Source organism: Topomyia yanbarensis, chromosome 2 (assembly GCF_030247195.1).
Source record: "Topomyia yanbarensis strain Yona2022 chromosome 2, ASM3024719v1, whole genome shotgun sequence".
Taxonomy (NCBI): domain Eukaryota; kingdom Metazoa; phylum Arthropoda; class Insecta; order Diptera; family Culicidae; genus Topomyia; species Topomyia yanbarensis.
Genome location: NC_080671.1, coordinates 177,549,718 through 177,566,686, shown reverse-complemented (window position 1 = coordinate 177,566,686; position 16,969 = coordinate 177,549,718). Strand labels below are relative to the sequence as shown.

Genomic DNA, 16,969 nt, shown 5'->3' with positions numbered 1-16,969 from the left:
AGTTCGACTTACGTTTAGTTCCTTTTAAGGTGTTCATAGCCTAGGCACGTAGCTGGGGTGATCCGTCGGATGATTGAATCGCAGAAGCAAGAAGTGGTGCTCCAGCCAAACGTGGGGGCTATTGACTTCCGGAATTTTTGCATAACCGAATTTCATGATGGAAAATATTTGCTGAAGGTGAAAATAGAGGTTATGCTTACGAACTTCGCCTTTAACGAGTTCTACCTTGTCAGGCATTCAGTACTTATGTTACTCATCAAATTAGCCCAGGCGAAACCAGTCATTTTGCAACTTGTAACACGTGGTTGATTCTCATATATATGGATGATGAGAAAATCAATGTTCGGCTACAAGATCTGATACCACTTACTTGAATCGCGAGCGAACGACTAGGAGGTTAAAGCCCCAATAAACAAACTTAACTTATTTGAACCGTGGCCATTAAAAGATTCCTGTCACATTTGGAAAAAATGGAATTTATTATAAAGGACACATCTAGGAATTAGGATTTCGTCCTAGCTGACCCTGCACGTACAAAACGCATTGCGATAGTATCATTATACACGTTACATCTTTGCACATCCATAGTCTCCAATACGATTACCTGAAAAACAAACAATTGCCAAATTTGTGGCTGCTGTTCATATAATATTGACGGCAAAACTGCGTCTAGTATCTCAAAATTAACAGTCAGCATCATCATTGAGGAAGTCGACACTGGTGGCCCGTAAGGGGACAAAACAAAAATGAAATCAGATATTCGCGAACATGAACATGGCAGTTACCACGATAATAATACGGAAGTGTACAAGATAGATATGAACGACCACCAAGACGCGGTTGGTTATGAAAAATATTTCTCAGTCAGTAAACAGGTCAATCGCACGAGATCTGTTGGACAACCATTAGCGTTTTATCATTTTCATTGTTTACATCGTGAAAATATATTAAAGACTCAAGGCTTCATTTAGTTAATGCATTGAACCGACTGAAATAAACGAATTATATAATAAAAATTTAGAAGTTTCATAGAAAACTGAGTACAAAAACTGTGCAAAATTAACATTTATCGCTAGTGATGGCATCTAACAAAACTCATTTTATCCTAGATATTGGCCTGAATAAAGAAAGTTAGTTAAATCATACGCAAATTGGATTTCAGTAATAGATTAGAGCACTGTACGCTTAATATAAACGTCAGGCATCTCACTCAAGCGTGCTAAACAAAAACATTTCAATTAGCTGATGACATAGTTGTAGCCGAGACGACAGTTTTTTTTATTTTCGCATCATTTTAATGCAATAGTATTTCTATTGACACTCAATTTCATTTTATGTGGGGAATGCGGGCCGTATTGAAACACTGTTAGTCTGGAAAATCGAACAATAAGCAAGAAAAACGTGAAAAAGTAAACAAGCCAAAAAGTGGTAAACCAGCGGTTTTCCTGAGGTGTTCATCAACCCACGAATCGTATATTACTAATTTTGTTGATATGCAGAAGCGCACACAGTAGCGGTGAGACTAACTGACGTGATTTTACACTTACTTTCCTTCGGATGTCAATTAATCAATTGATGCTAAACCACATATTAGTCAATCAACCGTAATAAACTAAATGTTGCAACCACCAGCAGCATTTTAGTCGCTTTCGATGGTTTCTAATTAATGCCTATGTAAGTTTGAAAACGACGTGTCGATAGATTGATCAGACATCAGTAGGTTATCACGGAGAGCGACTAAAATGTTGTAACTAGTTGAGTCTATAAGTCAATAAGGTGGGATTATTGTTTCGATTTCATGTTTTCATTATATTACAGTCTCTCGTTTTATTTTTGGTCTTTATGGAATAAGATGATAAGACATCACGGAGAAAAAAAAGCAAAAAGGAATCAATAAATTGAAATCGAGGGGAAGTAAGTGTGATGTATTCCCTTCTATGTGTCGAAGTTAAGAGATGCTGAAATTATTGAGCTTGTTCACATTTATAGTTTCTAGTTATGTTGTCAGCAATGAAGCATTTAGTAAAATTTTACGTAAATTAGATGATAGTAGTAACAGTGTTAAGTGATTTTCATTCGATTTGTGGACAATTTTCTTAAATAGATTAAATTCCGGGCAGTTACCTTTAGTTGATTAAATCATTGAAATACATAAGTCATTCCACGTCAGTTTTATAACCAAAATTTCAATTCCTTCCATAATGTTTTCTTACATTCTTTAGCTAAAAATAATTGACACGTATTTTTTGGTTTGGCTAAATATTATATTTTTTTTTCAAGTTATTCGCTTTTGAACTTTTGAAGCCTACAAAATTGAACATTTTTCAATCACTGATAACTCGGAAACGACTCAATATATGGAAAGAAATATTAAATAAAAAAGTTGCGTTTTCAAATAAGGTTACCAAAAAAACACAATTTTTTTGTTATATAACTTATGAAATTTGCAATTACTTGAAACAAATTGAATTTCTTTGCGAGATATTACAATTATAAACATAAAACAAGGCAATTTTACACTAAACGCCCAGTGAAAGGCCTGTTATAACTGAAATAACTCGTAAAACACTTCGAGTTCCATTCTGAAATTTTCACATAATCTTCTTAATATAGTTATGTAATCAAAATAAATTTGATTTCGGGGGACTTTAAGAAAATATTTGCTTTTAACATTAGAATACCCCCAAAAAAGTCTTAAATTTGCAGAATGCGAGTCATTCCACGATTTACAACTATAATTTTAGTTCCCTCCAATTTTTTTGCATTCTTTAGCTGAAAATTATAGACACGATTTTTTTTTTACTTTGGCTGAATTTGATTTTTTTTTGAAGTTATGAGTTTATGAACTTTATAAAATACTAGCTAATACCCATTGCGCGTTGATGCGACTTTCAACGAAATAGGAGGAAAACACAATTTGTTCCGAAGCGCCATCTTGTAGGCAGATAATCCCCACCAATAGCACACAAACACGCTCCATAACAAATTCCTACTATGCATAAATTTTTACGGCAATTGGTTAAGCCGTTTGGGAGTTCATAAATCATATACATACAAATATCATAGTGATTTTTTAAAGTTTTATAAATTTAATAGAACTGGACATTTTTCATTCCCTGATAACTGACAAACTATTAGATTTCTGGAAAAAGCATTAAATAAAAAAAGCTGCGTTTTCGGAAGATCTCGGCGATTTTTTTTGTAATATTTGTTTTTGTTAAATAATTTATGTATTAAGCAAATATTAGTAACAAATAATTTTTTTTCAGGGTAGAGCCAAAAAAATCTTTTTAGCTTTTTCAAATAATTTATAATTATATCGAGAAGATTGTGTACAAATTTCAGAAAGAAATTCGAAGTATTTTACGAGATATTTCAATTACAATAGGCCTATCACTGGGCTTTTGGTGTAAAATTGCCTTGTTTTAAGTTTATAATTGTAATATCTCGCAAAGTATTTTTATATCCACTCCCAAATTTTTGCACAATCATTTTAACATGATTCTTAATATTTAAAGAAAATAATGAGTAAAAAAAATTGGTCCAACTTTAAAAAATTCAATTTGTTTCAAACAATTGCAAATTTCATAAGTTACATAACAAAAAGAAATTGCATTTTTTTCAGTAAGCTCATTGAGTACACAACTTTTTTATTTAATATTTTTTTCCATATATCGAATCGTTTCTGAGTTATAAGTGATTGAAAAATGATCAATGTTATAAACTTCAAAAGTTCAAAAACTAATAACTTGAAAAAAATCATATTCAGCCAAAATAAAAAATACGTGTCAATTATTTTTATTTTTTTTTATTTTAGCTGATGAATGCAAGAAACAAAATTGGAAGGAATTCAAATTTTGGTTGTCAATCAGACGTGGAATGACCCATATATTTTGATCCTATTGATCACCACTCCTTCCTAACTGGGGTATGCCAAAAAATTATGTTAGCATGATGCATTTGAACTGGTAATAGTTACAGGACGCCAGATCAAGAAAATAAAAGTTGAACCATCTACAATTCGTTTGCTAAATCAGAAGATTTTGTGCAAATTTCGACATTCTCTTCGATTTTATGGATATTTTTCTACTCATTTCGATTTAGCGTCTTCTACACCTTTTAAACGTGTAGCTTTTGGTATTAGTTTTCAATTAGCAATAATCGCACCTCGGTTGTACCTCATTGGTTACGATATCGCCACTGCGCAAAGCATGAATAAACTGAGAACTCTAGAATATCCATTGCTGCAACGAGAGTAAATTGTAACTTGTAAATAAAAATAAATAATAAAAATCAAATTAAACATCAATAATTCGATGATGTACTATAGCCTTTCTTGTGACAAAGAACATGGATTGTCTTAGATTTGGCTTTGTTTTCATTAAGAACTTTTCAAAATTTCGTTTAATTTCTAGTGACAATATGAAGTAATTAGAACTAAAAGCTTTATACAGGGGCGGGTAAAGCGTAGTTGGTAAATCGATTGCCTTGTACGCAGCTCATCACGGTTCGTTCAAATAAGGTTAGAAATTTTTCTAAAGAAATTTTCTAACCCAAAAAGAGGCGAATAACCATAAGGTTAAAACCTCTATAATCGAAATAAAAAAAAGCTTTATACAATAATTTTTTAAGCCCATCCCAAAATAAACTCCTGGCTACGGGCCTGTCATAACCGGATGTGTTGCCAACAATTCAGGTGTTTATTGACCACGGATTATTTCCTGTAGTTCGTAAGTATTTAGTTGCAAGTATTTAGAAGATATTCCAGTAGTTTTTAGTTAGTTTCTCACAAGCACAAAATCTCGTGCGAGCAGTACCCTGCTAGTTAGATAATTGTAAATATATGAATATATCCCAAAATACCTATTTGTTTTAAAGTTCTACCTAGCTAATAGTGTCACTCCAGTAGATTTAATTTCATCGATATTTAGGTAGTATTTTAATTTTAAACTAAACTTCTATCTCATAATGAATGAACCTTACACGGTGTTGAACTTGGACTTTTTGCTTACTCACCCTGGGTGACACTTCACATACCTGCCGAAGTGACACTTGACAGGTGTCTATACCTGCTACGAGCCCAGCGGGTTGGCTTTCTACGGTCGATGCAATATTGCAGAGTGTGGACCAAGGCATGTAGCAGGTGCGCGCGGACCAGTTGTGTCCGATAACAACACCATATTGCTAAAATCAACAGTTTTGACGCAATAAAAAAACCCCTTTTATGCACATTGGGACCACTGTGCACCGATCCCATTGATATGAGTAGTATTGGGTAAGATTAAATTTCTACAATACTCAATATTCATGACGGCATGATTTGTCGGAAGCTAGCTGGGAGCTATAGTCTAGCCAAAGTGGACGCTCGGTAAAAATATTTTGAGCGTTGCACCCAGCTTATAAGTAGCCCATAGATTTCTTTATTCACAGCTGCTGTGACTCGTTGGAGGTGTATGGTGAACTGCCATGCGGTTTCATCGTTTCCATGCATGTATACATAGATTTTTTATTTTCAAAAAATCGTATCTCCGAAACCTCTGGATCTGACTTAAAAATATGTTTGGAAATGTTATGTAGAATTGAATGATCTTTCAAATAAAAATATAAAAGTAGTTAATGACCCTCGCAGTGAAAATCAAGAAAAATCAATTAATATGTAATTTGTTTATACAAAACCCAATATTTTTCAAAGTTTACCATTTTTTCTTGAAACTACACTTAAACACCTTTTATTCGACCTATAACCGATAAAAATCGGTGCAGCGGTTCCATAGCTATGAATTTAAAAAAAAAACAACTTTTGAAAAATCACGATTTTTTTTACCAGTCTAATGTGGAAAGAGACACCCTAATGACGAAATAAAAAAAATGTATCTAATATTGTTCGGTAAGGAACGATTCAACCAAATATTACAGAATTCTGAGAGATCGCATAACTTTTTTTTCATGGAATTGCTGCATATTTATACATAAATCCATAAATCGATTGCACTTAAGTGGGCGTTTGGTTTAGAGGGCAAAAATAATCGACATCTTTTCTATCCGCCAAATTGTTAGTATTGAACCTCTAGAAAGGTCTCCCGCAATCTCGGTGGCCACGCTAGACTTCTTTTGTTTTAAACAGCCATGCATTCCACGTGCGTATTTGCTATAACACGCGCAGATTTCAATCTATCGGCAACACATTTTGGAAAAACTGTCAGCGATAAAAATACAGTGTAAACAATACACTCTAAACTACTTCTACCCAAATTTTCAAGAGAAAATACTATTTTTTTGTGGTTCATCGACGAACTACAAGTTATCGCTTTACAAAACGGACGTCTACTCTTGGAACGCTCGTATATGTGGTTCTGTGTGACTGAAAATATTTTTTTTGTGCACATTGAATGTATAAAGCGATCCTAAGAATACACAAAAGAACCATTGTTGTCTTGCCTTCGTAAAACAAAAATACTTTCGTTTTGAGCACTTTACGCTAGACGCTCCTCTTAATGCAGGCTACAATTTATGGAAGAGTTTTTTTAATTGTTGTCATTCGAGAGGAATATAAAATCCTAAACCTAAATTGTATTTTTAACCCATTCATGCCCATGTTGTTTGTGGACAACAATGTTTTTAAATAGCTATAACTTTTGATTGAGGCAAGATTTGCTCACAAAAATAAGTAAGACTAATGAATGTGACTATTGCCTTCCATTTGAGTAATAACAGTTACAAGGATCAGCTCTAGAACTAAAGTTATTGCAATTAGTCTGATTGGACTCCGATGGAGCAGTGCTGCCAGGGACAGTTTACGTTTACAACAGAAAATTATTTTTTCATATATCTTCGTTATGGTGCAATAATATCGAAAACTGATAAACTGTCGTTGGCTACGTTTTCCATGCAATTGGACTATTGTAAATATTCTTGGAGAATTGTATTGGGCATTGGAAGGTAAAAATTGAACAGCTTCTAGCACTGCAAGGGAAGCACATATCTTTATGAAAATAGACTTTTCGTGTTTCTTCATCTCACCGTTTTAAAGGAAAAATTGTTTTGAAACCCTACAAGCACTAGAAAAAAGTTGGTCATGAAAGGGTTAAACTACAATAAATACATAATATTTTTTTTCTAACAAATACATAATATTTTATTAACGTTTTATTCCATCCCAAACAGATTCTGAGATACCTGCGATTGAAAGCGTAGCGATTTAAAATTGACAGGGCTTTTGATTCAAAATACTAGGCAACGCTGCAGAAAAGGGTCTGTATTCGGCTCTTCGGCTTGGATACGTGAATCTAAACATGCTTCCCGTGTATTTAGGGGAAGATTGATCAAAATTTCTGCAGTTATCTCGATGTTGAAGTCCGAGATATCCAAGCGTCACAGAACCCAAATCACTTTTCCAAGTCGATTTTCCATCTGGCTGTGCTTAATCTAAAACTGTCCGAGCATCAGCTGATCTGCAAATATGTAAATGTGTATATATCGTGGAGTAAAAATCGATATCCAACATTCTCCATCTTATGTTCGCTTTGCCTAGTACACTGACAAGCGAAATGCTATAAATATACACGTTGAAAGATCTGTAGCGTTTGTATGTATAGTATAAGAATTAAATATACAAAACCCCGTTTTAATCCACCTAGTGGTGCAATTGTGCCTTTCTCATTTATACAAACTACGACTCCATGGCTGGTTATATTTAATATAATGGTGGAAATGTCTAATAAATATTCAGTGCGATTTACACATACGTACAATGGATCGACAGCTACGAACTTGAGTCGCTATATGTCGACGCTGAAACGCTAAGAAATTTTAAATTAGTTTCTCAACTCAAAATCATTTAAACCAAATTTTGCACTGGTAAATTTATTCTAGAGGAATTAGAAAATTTTATTCGCGTAGAGGGGTACTTGATGAGGGAAGGGCGGTTTAGGGAAGGGTGGTGAGTGATGTGGGGGGAGGGCCTCACCGTATCCCCCTAACTACGACCCTGTTAAAATACAGAAAACCTATGCAAGTCAAAAAAAAATTGGATTAGGTTGACAATGTTCAGAGTGATTGCATAACCTTTCTATAGGAGAAAAACAAAACGAGTTAAATGTGATAGCTACGGTAATTATTCATACTATTCACTTTTACAGTTATTAAAGGGATTTTATTTACACGTCTCGGCCTAGCGAAAAATTCAGCATGATTTATATTGTTATGCAGAAGAGGTATACTGCCATTCTACGCATAATTGCCCCATGTATATCGAGAATACCATAGAACATGAGGCAGTCGTGCGTATAACGCCCAGTATAAATCATGCTGAAGTTTTCGTTATTGTATCGAGTCCTTAGTACATACGAAGCAGAAATTGTGAGTAACATTATCCTGTTTATTAAATCTTTAAACCCACTAGCAGACATACTGTGTTTCTTCCGTTCACTTTTATATACCTATATTTCATCTCTCGGGATTCTGCTAGTTACGAACTCCCCCTGCCTCTGGTGAGCCAAATTAAGATTAATGCATAAAAAAACGCCTGCTCCCACGGCAGGGTGTGAAAATGTGATTTAGAAAAATGACTGCGTGATTAAATTTAGAGGGGAATAAATTGGAGCAGCTGTTTAAAGTTTTTCGCCTTGCACAGTATTTCAAGCAAAAAAGGAAAACCTTTTCCTATTCAGGTTCGATGAACATTCGATACTTTACCTTCTTCGTGGGGTTTTCTTTCTCATCCTTTGATCGATGTTGCATTACCCATAATGTGCACAATTTAACACCGATTAGCCCAGGTGCCCGTAACGATCACTAATTACACTTTCGCACGGACAACGGCTCCGCAGCAACCAGCAGCAGAAGCAGCAGGTGCATTTCTCACTGACCTCATCGTACCCATTCTTCGGGACGAGAAATGGTCGGAGATAAACCACGGAACGGGGCAAATGAAATCATGTGAAAAAGATTAAGCCGTACGGAAGTAGGTGGCAGTAGAGGAAATTACCACCGCTACCTTCCCCAGAAGAACCAAGTAGTGGACGAATAACGTTGCACCGAATGGGAGGTACGGTATGTAAGTTGCAACAGAGTGCCATTCGGTCAGTTGTTCATTCGGTTAAATAGCATACAACGAATTTGTCGGAACAAAGTGGGTGGACCAAGATTGTACTGTTTCATGGCACTAATAGCGAAAGAAAGTTTTATTTTTTCATCTAATTCTAATGTCTTTAGTGATTCTATATAACAGCTGAGTGAATTGGATTTTTGTTAAGAGTTTTTTCTGTTCCTTTCCCAAAGCAGAACAATGATGTAAAAGGACCATCCTAACGTCTGGTAGTGCTCGCAGGACAAGACGGAGCGGTGCGAAGGCTAATTAAAATTCATGATGTGTTTCCTTTTAGCTGTGTCCTGCTCGGTTCGCTGGCGGTTGCCCGCTACGGATCCGGGGGGCCACGGCGAACTCAGTAATTCTGGGCTCATTTAAACTTTAATGACTTTAATGGTATTTAGAGTAAGTGTGAGTATTTGTCCGAGCCGAGTTGGTCCGACTAAGCCATAACGGAAGCCATTTGGGTGCAATGATTTTGGAATTAACATCGCACTTGAACCGTGGAAAAATGGCGTGGACGTTTTCTTCGTACACTGATAAAATAAAGTACACATTTTTTTTTAGTAAAATCAGGATAATCCGTTAAATGGGTTATGTGACTGTACCGTTGCACATCAATGTGGGTACTGAGTATCTATAGGCTGTCTAACGCAAAACTTTAAATAGCCATGCGCCGCCTGTCTCTCGTGACATGAACCAAGAAAATGATTTTGATTTTGACATACACCATACAACTCGCGAACAAAATCAATAGCTACGCAGTAAAAACGTAATATTTCTTAACGAAATCTGAAGGCACGGGGAAAAAAGTTGATTTTCTTTAAATGCCAGTCCTATTTTTTGTAAATAAATAACTTTTTTCATATATCTTTAAATTACGTTTAAAATTTTTCATTCGGTACAAAAACACTTTTCTAACCCTTTAGCGATTGAATTTGGTTCGCAAATGATACTTTTAAAGAGAAATTAACGATTTTTATGACAAAAAATTTATTTTGCTTGTATTTTGACAGCTCCATTAACAAACATGATCATTTTGACTGCAGCGCAACCCTATGTGTCGTTTTGTCGTTAGACAACGAATTATTTTGCGTAATAGGTACAGTGCATAAAATTACTTTATCTGGCTAAAAAATTCCGAATATACTGAGCTAGTGCAATCAGTCTGATACCCTTACATCTCAGCAAAATAATATGGAATATCTTCTTCCGTTACACTGGAGAGAATCTTCATAAGAACTTGAAGTTTGTGTGAATGCTTGCACTATTCTTCACAATTCAAATAATCTGCAGTTGTTGGGAAGACCCCGTGTTATCAATTAAGAGTCATTTAAAGAATTTCATGGAAAAAGACAATTATGTAAATTGCGTGCGAAAAATTGAAAGGAAACACATCATTTTATTATTTGTTTTTGCCTTTCTTCTATAGAAAGGCTATGCAATCACTCTGAAAACCAACTTTTTAACCGAAGCCTGGAGGGATGAGTCTCCATACCATTCGACTTAGTTCGTCGAGTTAGGCAAATGTCTGTGCGTGTGTGCGTATGTTTTTTTTATGTGCGTATGTGTGTGTGCGTGTGTATGTAGGTATGTGACACAAAAATAAGCACATCGGTTACTTAGGAACGGCTGAACCGATTTTTTCAAACTTAGTCTCAAATGAAAGGTACAATGTTGCCATAGGCTGCTATTGAGTTTCATTTAATTCCAACTTCCGGTTCCGGAGTTACAGGTTGAAGAGTGAGGTCACTCATGAAATTCCCATATAAATCGGAATCAGCATAGTATATAAAAGCCGCAAAATTTCATGTGCTCGAAAATGTTTGAATATATAGTTTCAGTTCACTGACGCCCAATCAAACCCACGTTGACCACATTGGACACTTCGGCGGAACCGGAAGCTTCGGAAAAGAAGTGGTTATGTTACTGAGTTGAATTCACAACTGCTTCTCAGAAATGTCTGACTCGCTTTCACAAAATCAGCCTCAAATAAAAACTAGAATATTTCTATCGAATGCTTTTAAATTTCCTTTGAATCGGAGCTCTGGTTCCTGTGTTACGGGTTGAAGTATGCGGTCACATGCGGTTGCTTGAAATTGTTGGACGACACTCTTATACCATTCGACTCACTTCGTTGCACACGTTCGGAAAACGTGTGTATTCGTATGTGTGTTTGTATGTGTGACCAACAGTTGCGCATCTGTTACTCGGAGATTTTCTCAAAACAAGTCTCAGTGGAAGGTATAATATGCAGTTTGGTGTAGTATCGCCCCCCACTTACCCTAACACCTACACCTTTCATCAACCTCCCCCCCCCCTTGGCCACCCTCGCCCCCGCATTAGGGCGTTGCAAAAAAAAAATACTCATTTTTGAAATCTCAAAAGCTTCCTTTTGTGACAAATACCGTTGCGTTGTGACGATGATTTTGGAGGATTACACACTGACTATTGTGACAAATAGACAACTAATCTCAGATGCCAAATTTCATATCATTTGGACAATTTTAGAGCTCCACCCACTTTGTTTGAAGTTTTTTACATTGACAGTGTGTCCCACATTTATACGTTCACCGTAATTTCTCAGTTTTTTTTCTATTCAAACAAACTGCACCAATTTTTTAACGTTTGTTTTGAAGCTTAATCAACGATGTTTCTCGGAATTTTGAAGTCCTGGTGCGTTTTGTTCATTTGTTATGGTAGTTGCGTTGTGTTGCTTTGCGTAAGCACGGTATACTTCGTAGATTGGAGACTGATGATTCTCATTTCCAGCCAGACTACTTGAGGAGCATTGTTTGGGAATAACAATTGATCCATCACAAGCGAAAATTTCGCCTGAGAGCCACCATTGCGGACCACGACAATCTATACCGTAATTTGGGATGAGAAAGGAAGTGTTTATGTGGTACTTACTTACTTACTTACGGAAGGTCCCGACTCAGTGACACTCCCATAAGTACCATGGATTGGGTAGTGGGTGGGTTGTTAGTCAGGATTCGCTTCAAGCAAGCGATGCGACTGAGAATATATTTTCGTGCATGTTTGAATAGTTTATTGACTGTAGGATACGTAAATCTTCTAGGCGTTAAAACTTTGGATAATCGTTTATCGAGAATGTTTCATCGAAAACAACTTGAACTCCGGACAGTTGGCTGTCGGGAGTGTTGTCGACAATGTAAAATGGACCGTAAACAATAAGTTTAAAAGTGGTATGGTGGAACATTCATAAATTATGTCACGCAAAGATTACCCAATACTAACTAACTCTCTGTCATATTACCACGTTATTTTTCCCCTTGGTCTAATACGAATCAAATTCTTTTAGTTGTTCCTTCATTTTGTAGTAGCACTTTTATGCCGCTACTCGCAAAGGTATTCATGTTCTATGGAATTTCCTATATACATGGCGCAATCGTGCGTAAAACGGCCGATAGCGTCAAAGCACATGACGTGCTCCCCTCCCAGTTATGTCACAATTAGTCATATCTTTTCCTCCTAATAGCGTGGCAGAATTTATAAATGGTCCTTATTGGTATAATCACAAGCATATTGAGATCCCGTTACTTGAAATTTTCCACCGCGTTCGAGTAAACGTTCCGATATTACAATGAAGACGCGAAACAGAAAAAAATATAAATGCTACGTTCCTAAACGATATTAACATAATGCCCGAATCAAACACCCCGTCTCCAAATAGTACGTACTTATTCTTAGCTCAGTATAATTGACTGATGAGTTAATGGACTAAAAGTAAAGCATCAAATATGACCATAAAACATTTGTTCCTCGTGCTGAAATGATTGCCGCAAATTGGTAATTGGATTTGAATTGATTTTGCTAATTGTCAATTCTCCACCCTCACACATAATTCAAAAGTCATTCACTCAGACAAGACCATGCGTATTTCCCACACGCATTAAAGACCCAGTGGATTCGTTTCCTAGTTGGTCAAATAAACACTAAACAAACAAATAAATTAGTTTGCTCAGTCTAAAGAAATGTCAGCTCGATTGGCATCAACCGGCGGATACGTGTTCCCTTACAATGCCATCAAATGAAAGTACATTTAAAATTACATACGACAAAATATGTGCAATTTAGAATATAACGAAATGAAGATTGCTTAATTATTTTCATTTAAAAAAATCGGGAAAAAATAGTTGCATAACCAAGGTTATTCATTTTCAAAGATAGCACTGCTGATGAATCACTGTATAAAAATTGGTAATAAGGGACGCGGACGAAAATAGCTGGCCACCGCCCGTTTTGTTCATTTGTTATGGTAGTTTGAAAAAAGTGATGTCCCATATTTATAAGTTCACCTTACTTTTTTGCCTTTCTCATATAGAAAGGTTACGCAATCAATCTGAACATCGTCAACCTAATCCCAGTCTATCCCCACATCACACACCATCCTTCCCTAAACCCAACTTCCCTCATCAATTACCTCACCCCCATCCCCCAACCCCGAAGAAAATTTCCTAGTTCCTCCTAAATAAACTTCCCTAGTAGGTCTGTAAAACCAGAGAAAAATTTGGATTGAAATGATTTTGAGTTTAAAATCTACTTTAAATTTGAAACTAATTTAAAATTCGTTAACAAGTTGAAACATTTTGGCGGGGTCCTGAGCCCCCGAACCCTTCTCCTGGATCCGCTGCTGGGTTCAAGTGTTTCAGCTACGACACATAGTTTCTCAAGTACGTGGCTGTCAATCCATTGTATGTATGTGCAAATCGTACTGAATATGTAATGGACATTTCCACCAGCCATGGAATCGCACACGAAAAAAACTAGTCAAAAATTCATGAACAAAAAGGTCACGATTTCGTAAACTGAACATTTTACGAAAACCATAACGAAGTTCCTGAAGTTATGAATAGTAAACCTCGAATTCATGAAACTATTTGTGTTTTCAAAAAACTAGTTCGCCCCGAATATATACATTTCGTTACATTAAAATGTTTGTTTAAGGTACCGTAAACAGGGGTGACTTTGATCGTCGGGGTGACTTTGATCACTCGAAACTTTTTTCGTAGATTAAATATTTAGCTAGAATAGTCTACCTAATCATTCAAATTTGTAATGAGTTTTACTCTAAACTTATAAAGCAGTGATTTGTTTTACTTTTTGAGTATATTATTCGATTTTTGAGTACAAAATATGCAAAAATCTAATCTTTTACTTTATCTTATTTTGACGAAGCTTCGTAAAGTGTCTATTTTTTATACAACAAATAAATCTTTGATTTTAGCAAGAATAGTAAATTTCAAGCGAGTTTTTATTTTTCTTTGGTATCGGATGTGCCAAATCGATTTCTGAGAGCTTGCTTAATTTAAAAAAAAATGTTTTGTGAAACTAGTTAGCAATTATTTCAAATTATTTCAAGCTTAAATTCGCAATATTTTTTATATGCAATACTCCAATATGTTAAAATCGATGAAAATCATTGTTAATTGATAAACCGGTGAAATAAAACAAAGTTAGCAGTTAAACAAGTTTTTAGATACTTTTATTGAAGTTAGACCGATTTATACGAATTTTGGTCAGTTGAATTTTACAGTATATTGAAATGATGTGTACAATGCCAATTAACATCTATTTAACAATGGGTACGCTTAAAAATTAGTTTAACTAAACATTTGAATGAAAAACATTGACATCAAGAACGTAATGTAGGTGAACATACAGGTTATCAAAGTCACCCCGGAATATGAAAACGGACTTCAAATTGTAATGAATTTAAAAAAAAAAAAAGTAGTAAGCAGAGAATTTCAGGTAAAACCATCCAATTACGTCCTTCATACATCAGTACATGGTTTAAAAATATTAAACTTGAAAAAAATGTGTTACGTCGAAAAATATTTAATGATTACTTCGAAAAGTGATCAATGTCACCCCGGTTTACGGTACTGTTATTGTTTCTTGGACATGTTTAGTTTTTGTTGTGATTCTAGCTCATGATTTGGGAATATACAGCCGACAGTCAAATGATGAACTTACTCGCGATTCTTGTGATTTCTCATCACGTTATTGTGCTATCTTATTCATGAGTTTACTATCACATTTTTCTGTCAGACTAGTTAAAATTCATGATTTCAGGATCTTAGCCGTGATTTTTGTAAAATCTATTCACGTTATCGTGATATTTTAGTTATGAGTAGAGTAATTCATGTTCATGATTTCAGGATCGAAGTCACGGTTTTTGCTCATGTTATCGTAATATTTTAGTCATGAATAGAGTAATTCATGTTCATAATTTTAGGATCATAGTCATGATTTTCGGAATTTCTGTTCAAGTTATCGTAATGTTTTATTTTGAAACTTACTTCCAAATTTAACACGAAGAGTAATATGACTAATATTCATGATATCAGCAGTTTTACCATGGTATTCGTAAATTCTCTTCGCCTAATTGTGATCTATTACTTTTTGGTTACTATTGTTTTTACCTTTCTCAATAGAAAGGTATTGCAATTGCTCTGAAAACCGACTTTTTGTATGTATGTGCGTGTATGTATGCGTAGGTATGTATGTGGTCGCATCGCTTGCTTGAAGCGAATCCTAGACTTTACACCCTACCAAACCACCAACTCCGCGACACCTATGGAAGAGTCTGATGAATCGTCGTCCTTCCGTTAAGTAGGTGGAGCATCAACACTTCCCGTCTACCTTATCCTTTATCCTTCCCCGTGAACGATGGAGATGGGGGCGGCCGGCAATGATGGCTATCATGGGTTGAGGTTTTAATATGGGTCGGATTGGTATGAATTCCTACTTACCACTTCCTAAGCAACTCTTATTAGATAATCAGCAGTCATACATCATGAAGTCAGTGTGCAATCCGCCAAAATCATCGTCACAACGCAACGCAACGCAACGCAACGCAACGCATCGTATGTGTGTGTATGTATGCGTGTGTATGTGCGTCTTTTTTGTACGCGAACACAATTTCACTCACTTTTCTCAGAGATGGTTGAACCGATTTTTCCATACTCAGTCCCAAATGAAAGGTGCAACGTTTCCATAGGTTGCTATTGAATTTCTAATGGATCCGACTTCCAGTTCCGGAATTACATGGTGATTAATACGATCACACAGAAAATGTCGATTTTAACAAATTCTGCAATGAATGTATAAAGGTGAATTTTTTTCCAGAATGTGGGCACATCTGCTTGGATTTATAGTACTAGGTCACTAACAGCCATTCAAAGTCTCTTTGGCTACATTGGCCACCATCATCGGTTCCGGAAGCCCCGGCGGAAGTATCCAAATTCAGAATAACAGTCACATCGGTTTCTCGGAGATGGCTAAACCGAATCAACCAAACTTAGTCTCAAATGAAAGATGTTGCGTCCCCGTAAATGGCTATTAAATTTTATTCCAACCCGACTTCCGGTTCTGGAGTTACGGGTTGTGGCGTGCGTTTCTCGGAAATGGTTGGGCCGATTTTCACAAACTTAGTCCCATGATAGCTTTATTATTCCCATAGATGTCTATAAAATTTCGTACGGATCGCTTATATGGTTCCGGAAATATAGACTAAACCTTCCTGCCACATATGAAATTCCCATATAAGCCGGCACTCAAAATTATTTTCAAATGGGGACCCCATGAAATTTCAGAAATCGAATTCTTATTTTTGATGCCAACATCTTTAAAATGCATGAAACGTCGAGATTTTATGTAATATCAAAAAAAAATCATAAAAATCGACTTTTTTGGACTTTGCCGACTTCGCACCTTTTTGCCTTTCTCATATAGAAAGGATGCATGTCCTTTCTATATAAGAAAGGCAAAAAATCGTCAACCTAATCCCTGCCGATTTTTTTTTCGATTGACATAAGGTTTCTGGGTTTTAACAGGAGAGGGTTACACCCCCCT

The 16,969-nt window shown here is 35.8% G+C and overlaps 1 protein-coding gene and 1 non-coding gene across 3 annotated transcripts in view; both read right to left on the bottom strand.

The window, feature by feature from the left end:
* Positions 1 to 16,969, bottom strand: part of LOC131682226 (uncharacterized) — a 500,520-nt gene that overhangs the window by 59,032 nt on the left and 424,519 nt on the right. The gene's annotated exons all lie outside the window — the stretch shown is intronic.
* LOC131686445 (U4 spliceosomal RNA) lies at positions 4,074 to 4,212 on the bottom strand. Its single transcript, XR_009305112.1, has one exon. It is a non-coding gene; the product is annotated as a U4 spliceosomal RNA (small nuclear RNA).